Raw genomic sequence first — 8604 nt, forward strand, 5'->3', positions numbered from 1 at the left:
CAAATTTTAAAATCCAATTTCACTAAAAGTGATAAGAATACCAATAATAAAATAAAAGATTTCACTTTTTACTACTGCTGAGTGCAAAGTCCTCCATAATCATTGTTGTGTGTGATTATCTATAATCATTTTCTCTCTCAATACCTACACCACAGCAGAAAGACAAACCATCTGAGGTTCGTTTCCCAGCACAGGAGTAGGCAACATTCAAATGTAAACATTTATCACTCTTGGTGCGAGAGTGAGCTGGAGTAGAAGTTAAGACATTTGATGTGATTCAGGCACCAATTGATTTTACGTAATTAACTGTAATGTTTAATGATTATGAATAATCAGCATAGTAATTATACATTTGAGTTTGTTTACAAACCTTTGCAAACTAAAGAAAAATGACAAACTCGCCAAATGCCACCTAGGAGTTCACCTACAAACATTTCCAATGTGTCTGCAATAATATCTCAGTAACCAACCATACAATTTTGATCAAACTGATCTCATTTTAAAGAGTGACAAACATCTCTGTAAAAATAAATGAAATTTTTGCTTGCTGGCGATTCATCTGTTTTCTTCTTAGCACCTCATATGTGATTATAATTATAAACATATAATGATTACAATCATTATATATAATCTACAAATATTATTTATAATGTTCATTGATCATTTACTGTACATTTATTACATAAAAATAAATAATCATGCTAATAATTAACTGCTGTATAATAATTTCTAATATTTATATACTGATATATAATGATTATAACAATTATTACCTATGATTATATGCACATAATATATAATAATCTATGATTACAGATTATCAATACATGTATACAGAATATGATAATTATTATTTATACTCATAACCACTAATCAACTATAATTACTACCTAAAATCAGTACAGTATTATAATTATTTATGGTCATCAACAATCCTTATACAGTGGTACCTTGACTTACGAGTTTAATTTGTTCCATGGCTCAGCTCGTAACTCAATCTGCTCGTATATCAAATTAATTTTCCTCATTGAAATTAATTGAAATGCCATTAATCCATTCCAGCCCCAAAAAAACTACCCCATTTTTTTTATGGGTTTTTAAATAAGAAAAATGTATTTATAAATAAGAAATGATTTTTGCCTTTTTTGCCAGGTCCCAGGAATGTTTTAGAAATGCTGGAGTATATATGAATCTCCTTGAAGCACAGTGTAAGATGAGTGTCACTCCACTGCTGACCGTACAGCAGTGGAATGACATTTGATGATCATGCACTGCCTTGGCTTTATTTTTCACTGTTACACATAAACATGTCTGTCTGTCTGTCTGTCTGTCTGTCTCTCTCTGTCTAGCTCTATGTTTATATTTGTCTCTACTTATCTGTCTTTCTGTCTCTCTACTTGTCTCTGTCTCAGAGACAGAGCTGCTGATGAATCCACAGGTATTACACATAATGTAGAGTCATCACATCTGATTCCTGAACAAATGAAAATGTGTATTACCTGCCAGTCATGCTTATTTTGCCTATATCTACAAGCATAATATAGCACTTTGTCTGGATTTTTGGGGTTATCCTAGGTAATTTACACTATCTATAATTGTATTTATGTGTACCTGTGAAATAGAGACAGACAGATAGAGACACAGACAGAGACAGAGATACAGACAAACAGGAGGAGACAGAGACAGCCAAGGCAAATCAGCCAGCCAGCCAGCCTGCCGAACATGTATTACACATGTTCCAGAACTGTTTCTCTTTACTTAGGGCATACGTTATAGAACATTCTGGCAGGATGACATTACCAGTGGTATCAAAACTGAAAGGATGTTACACATTAGTTATTATCGAGGTTTTTGATATTTCCTTGTTATCTCCTGTGAGTGGCGGTGTATCTGAAGCTCGCTCGTTACTTGGATTTTGGCTCGCAAGTCAAAGCAAAAAACTGACCAAGCGATGGCTCATAACTTTGAAAACTCGTAAGTTGGGGCACTCGTAAGTCAAGTTACCACTGTATTATACATGATCATCAATATTCACTGATTTTTCATCAATAATCATCATACAATATAAGTATCAATAATCACCGATATTTATTTACGATCATCAATAATTATATTGTATATAATAATAATGATTATCAATAATTAACATAATGAGCATCTATGGTAAAGACTATCAATAATTATTTCTTACTAAGTATGATGAATTGGCTTAGATAAAAATTTAATATACCTGAAATTACCAATGGAATTATTTAACACAACATCTGGTGCTGAGGTTTGATAAGCTAGTGGCATTTAACTTATTTGGTATCAAGACACTGAATGAAGACAAGGTCACCCCAATAAAAAATTACTTTCAAAAGTGGCTAATGGGGAGCTATACTGCCTTGTTTTACTTTAAAAACAGCGCAGAGACATTCTTAAGTACTTAAAGAAGAAATGATGCAAAAGAATTATAAAAATAAATGCTTTCACTCTAAATTTGAAATGAAACTGGTTACAATACTAGGCTTTGTTAAATAAGCATTACTATGAAAGTGCCTGCTAATGCATGGGGAACACCCCGCCCACAAACACCTCCAGTAACAGCCCATCCTCCTAATAACTGGTGTCACTTTTTCACTTAGCTTTTGCAGCACACTTCTAAGTTAGGTTAGATTCGGTTACAACAGAAAAACTATAAATATAAGATAAAAAGTGAACAGACAATGAGCACCCACTGCACACGGCTGATGTAAAACAGAAAAATTTCAACTGCTGAAGGCTCCATCAACAGCCACCCATTTGACCATTTTTACAACAGTGCCATGATATCTATGGTTAAGAAGACAGCCTGCTAGTAAGAACTATATTGCACTTTTCTAGCTCATTATCCTCCTCCTACATTTCCTCTTTTGTTTTATTCTGTGATCAGCACCATCTTTCAGCAACCCTCCAGACTGTAATACCAGATGACGACCAATATAAAACAGCTTACACAGAACATGCCCTAATACAGAAATACATTTTTCATTCTACAGAAATATGTATAGCACTACATTCTGTTGCAAGACTCTAATGACCCATTAGGAACTCTTCCACAAATACCCCCAATTAAAGTGGAGGTAGCTGATAAACAGAAGTGGGGAATCCCAAGGCAAGACATGGAGACCAAAACCCACAGCCAATGAGTAACATCATTTTTATTAACCAAGCTGCTTGTAAGCATGTCACTTAAGATTTGACTACAGAGGCTCTATCACTACAGACACTGAGTAAAGCCTAGCATTTAAATTTACTGGTGCCCAACCAAAGCCAGAATGAAAGTCCATGTACACCACACACCAACTGTTTGCTTAAACAGTCACCAGCCAGTAAATAACTTAACGTAGTCATAGAAACACTTTCTCCTCAAAAACACAATGAGGGGCCAACAATAGCTGGGTTGAGATTCCTTCAACTTAATCAAATACCCCAGGCTGTATATGCATTATACTCTTATTTATACTGGCAGAATGTACCATACATACCATGGCTTTAAAGGCAGAATGTACCATACATACCATGGCTTTAAAGGCAGAATGCACCATACATAACATGCCTTTAAAGGCAGAGTGTATCATTAATACCATGGCTATAGACCTTATGCTCAGGTAGGGAATGCACTCTTCATTCTTTAGTTTATAGTCCTGGTCACATTGATTCAGACACCCTGAAGATGTGTGAATCTTTCCCATAACTTAGCATATGTTTCCCCAGAAAGAGCAAGAATATCTTTGAGGAATGCCTCTCTTGATCCTGAATAAAAAAAAAGGTCAGCAACTTAAGGTTTTACTTCAGGAGCCTTTTAGAAATCTTGGGAACAAGATGCTGAATAGTAAAGTTAGATGCACATAGTATCACACAAAAGTCAACTTACTGGTCAGCTGCATGCCCTCCAGCAGCAGTCCCACTTGGACCTGGGCCAGTGAACCTGAGATGCATCTGGTGACCTGGCAACAGATTTTAAGAAGACTCATGCCCTGGCTGATGAAATCTGAAGAGATAAAATAGTGCTCACAATGAGGTAAGTTGCAAATGGATACTCAATACAGAAACAAGAATGAAGGGAGTGACCAACCTTTCTTGAGTCTGCTACCACAATACAGGCAGGAACAAGGAGTCCCTAAATACTTATGGGTGGCTCCAGGATACTCATAAACCTTTAGTCTCTGATTCACCTTCTGTAAGCTAGAAGCTAAGCTTAGGAATAAAGCTCACTCAGGCTGGTGCCCTGAAACCTTTGTATTTTAGGTTATACATAAGGAAAAATCCTTTAGTACAAATTTTTGTTATAGGAAGATCCATTCAGTGATGTTAGTAATATGGTGGGGGTACAGTAGTGGTGGCGTCTAACACGAGTGGGATAGCTGTTGGCCCTATAATGGGGTCATGGTAACAATGACTGCTGTCTTACAGATACTGGACTCTATGGTTTGAGTGAATTAAACTGCACACAACCCAGGAACTTCTAGGTCACAAGAATAGTGTCATGTCAAGTAAGCAAGATAGAGACCAATAGAGGGGCTATAGTATGAGTAAAGAATACCTTGTGAACTCTGAAAATGAATACCTCCCAATTTCATAGAACATACCTATGCTCTTTTAGAACATACCTATTTTCTTTTGAGTACCACAAAGAGGAGTGACCCCTAGAACTGCTGGACACCCCAAATGTCCAAGAATTCCAGGAGGGGCAGCCTGGAACACAAAGTATGGTAATTAGCCAAAGCATGTAGAGGAAACCTTCTCCAGGCTAAGATAACCTATGAGATCTGGAAACAAAGACATCACTGCTGCAGATGAAACATGTTCTAAGATAAGGCTTTCAAAGTTGGAAACTAGGGTTGCAGGGAATACCATAGATTTATCAGAAAATGATGCCCTTAAGCAATTGTGTAAGTGGTAAGAAATAAGGAAATCCACACGCTCACCAGTCAAGGGACATCACATCAGTGGCACAAGTCATCCAAATTAGTCTTAGTGGCAAAGAAGAAAACATCTAGAGCACCTTAGTATTCCACTAGCAAACCAAAGATTGAAGGGTGAAATTCCCACTCACAAGTACCCTAAACAAAGCAAAAGACAGTTGATCACCCAGGGATACACACACACTTTGGTATATGCAGGAGAATGAAATAGAAGCTCTCTCATCCAATACACAAATTCTTTACAGCCAAGGTGCATGGCAGTAAGAGACAGACACACTGATGAAACAACAGAAGGAATGAAAAGCAGAAAGACAGAAGTGATAATGGGAGAATGTCCCCCTGGAAAAAGTGGATCCCCACCTAAATAATAGACAGCAAAGAAGTTGATTAGGGACTCTGATGTCAATAAGCAGAAAGCAAGCTGATCTCCCATGGTAGTAAACAACTAACCTTCTGGGAGCAAGGAACCCTGAATGGGGACCCTGCAGAGAGGTGGCAATGCCAACCCAAAAACTGGAAATCGAGAGGCATGAATGGGACTTCCAGTATTGTAGTGGTCAGGCCCTCTGCAGCAAGCACTAAGGCACTACAATCCAGGAGTGCCAGAAAAAGGATGGGGCCAGCAAACATAGCAGGGCATGACATCAAACAACAGTTGCAGCTACTGCAAAACAAATTAGTGATCAAGATGTGGTTCCAGAAGACTCCAGAGACCAAAGAGATCTCACATGGACCCTCAGGTCCTGAATGAGAGGTAGGAGGCACAAAGGGATCCCTATATGCTAAGAAAGCTGAGGCCCCTTACACCCTTTATCGTCCTGCACTCACTGACAAAACAACCATATCAGGCTCACAATACTAGATGGGGCATTCTCTGGCACTACACTGTTAACAAATGAGGATTCATCTGGCATGAAGCACTTGTAGAAGTGCATACTCCTGAATAGGCTGATCTGGCCCCATGGAGAGCAGGAAAGTCACATTATTTTTTTATTATCACACTGGCCGATTCCCACCAAGGCAGGGTGGCCCGAAAAAGAAAAACTTTCACCATCATTCACTCCATCACTGTCTTGCCAGAAGGGTGCTTTACACTACAGTTTTTAAACTGCAACATTAACACCCCCTCCTTCTGCAGGCACTGTACTTCCCATCTCCAGGACTCATATCTATCACAAACCCTGCTGGCCAAACAAAGTAAACTGCTATCATTGGTTGGGACCCTAGAAGAGCAATAAGGACTACCACAAGTCCTACAGAGTGCACTAGAAACCACAAATGCCAGCCAAGGAAGAATCCATAAATGTACAGGGTTCTGAATGATTCCTTATTAAGATGTTGGAATGCTGTTCTTAGGTTTGCTAGGCGCCCATATGCGGCAGCATTTATTTGGTTGATGTGTGCCTCAGATGTGCCCAGTGTTATACTCACCCAAGATCATTTTCCTTAAATAGTGTATACACTATTTAAGGCTCTCAGATCTTGCTGGCCACAAAAAAAAAACCACTGTCAAGATGTAATTAGAGGCAAAGGAGGCATATTACTGGTCAAAAATTGTGCAATGGACCTTACTGGGACTCAAGACATGACCATTGTTGTCACTGAGGTCTAGCATATTCCAAGTGAGCCACCTAAGACCCCACACAAGATATACTGTATAGCTCACTCACTCACAAACACACACATACAATCACTCTCACACACACAAGCAGGCAGGAAATCCTGTGTCACAAACCTACTGGAGCTCTATGACAGGGGGACAGCAGTAAGACAAGAGAGAGAGGGAGGAGTAGGTTGCATTTTCTTGGACTGTAAGGCGGCGTTTGACACAGTTCCGCACAAGAGATTAGTGCAAAAGCTGGAGGACCAGGCAGGGATAACAGGGAAGGTACTACAATAGATCAGGGAATACCAGTCAGGAAGACAACAGCGAGTCATGGTGCGTGGCGAGGTGTCAGAGTGGGCGCCTGTAATGAGTGGGATTCCACAGGGGTCAGTCCTAGGACCGGTGCTGTTTCTGGTACAGTATTTGTGAACGACATGTCGGAAGGAATAGTCTCTAAAGTGTTCCTGTTTGCAGATGTGAAGTTGATGAGAAGAATTCAATCAGATGAGGACCAGGCAGAACTACAAAAGGATCTGGACAGGCTGCAGGCCTGGCCCAGCAACTGGCTCTTGGAGTTCAGCCCCACCAAGTGCAAAGTCATGAAGGCTGGGAAAGGGCAAAGAAGACTGCAGACGGAGTACAGTCTAGGGGGCAAGAGACTACAACTCTCACCCAAGGAAAACGATCTTGGGGTGAGTATAACACTGGGCACATCTCCTGAGGCACACATCAACCAAATAAATGCTGCCGCATATGGGCGCCTAGCAAACCTAAGAACAGCATTCCAACATCTTAATAAGGAATCGTTCAGAACCCTGTACATTGTATACGTTAGGCCCATATTGGAGTATGCAGCACCAATTTGGAACCCACACCTAGCCAAGCACGTAAGGAAACTAGAGAAAGTGCAAAGGTTTGCAACAAGACTAGTCCCGTAGCTAAGGGGTATGTCCTACAAGGTGAGGGTAAGGGAAATCAGCCTGACGACACTGGAGGACAGGAGAGATAGGGATGATATGATAACGACATAAAATACTGAGAGGGATCAACAAGGTGGACAGAGACAGGATGTTCCAGAGATGGGACACAGCAACAAGTTGTCACAGTTGGAAGTTGAAGACTCAGATGAATCACAGGGATGTTAGGAAGTATTTCTTCAGTCACAGAGTTGTCAGAAAGTGGAATAGTCTGGGAAGTGATGTAGTGGAGGCAGGATCCATACATAGCTTTAAGAGGTACGATAAAGCTCATGGAGCAGGAAGATGACCTAGTAGCGACCAGTGAAGAGGCGGGGCCAGGAGCTGTGACTAGACCCTTGCAACCACAACTAGGTGAGTACACACACACACACACACACACACACAGCTAGAACTCGACCCCTGCAACCACAAATAGGTGAGTACACACACACACACACATATGGGCAGCATATGGGCGCCTGGCAAACCTCAGAACAGCATTCCGACATCTTAATAGGGAATCATTCAGGACCCTGTACACCATGTACGTTAGGCCCATATTGGAGTATGCGGCACCAGTTTGGAACCCACACCTAGCCAAGCACGTGAAGAAACTAGAGAAAGTGCAAAGGTTTGCAACAAGACTAGTCCCAGAGCTAAGAGGTATGTCCTACGAGGAGAGGTTAAGGGAAATCAACCTGACGACACTGGAGGACAGGAGAGATAGGGGGGACATGATAACGACATACAAAATACTGAGAGGAATTGACAAGGTGGACAAAGACAGGATGTTCCAGAGATTGGACACAGTAACAAGGGGACACAGTTGGAAGCTGAAGACACAGATGAATCACAGGGATGTTAGGAAGTATTTCTTCAGCCACAGAGTAGTCAGTAAGTGGAATAGTTTGGGAAGCGATGTAGTGGAGGCAGGATCCATACATAGCTTTAAGCAGAGGTATGATAAAGTTCACGGCTCAGGGAGAGTGACCTAGTAGCGATCAGTGAAGAGGCGGGGCCAGGAGCTCGGACTCGACCCCCGCAACCTCAACTAGGTGAGTACAACTAGGTGAGTACACAAACAAACAGG

This window comes from Cherax quadricarinatus, chromosome 31 (assembly GCF_038502225.1).
Source record: "Cherax quadricarinatus isolate ZL_2023a chromosome 31, ASM3850222v1, whole genome shotgun sequence".
In the NCBI taxonomy this organism is placed as follows: Eukaryota; Metazoa; Arthropoda; class Malacostraca; order Decapoda; family Parastacidae; genus Cherax; species Cherax quadricarinatus.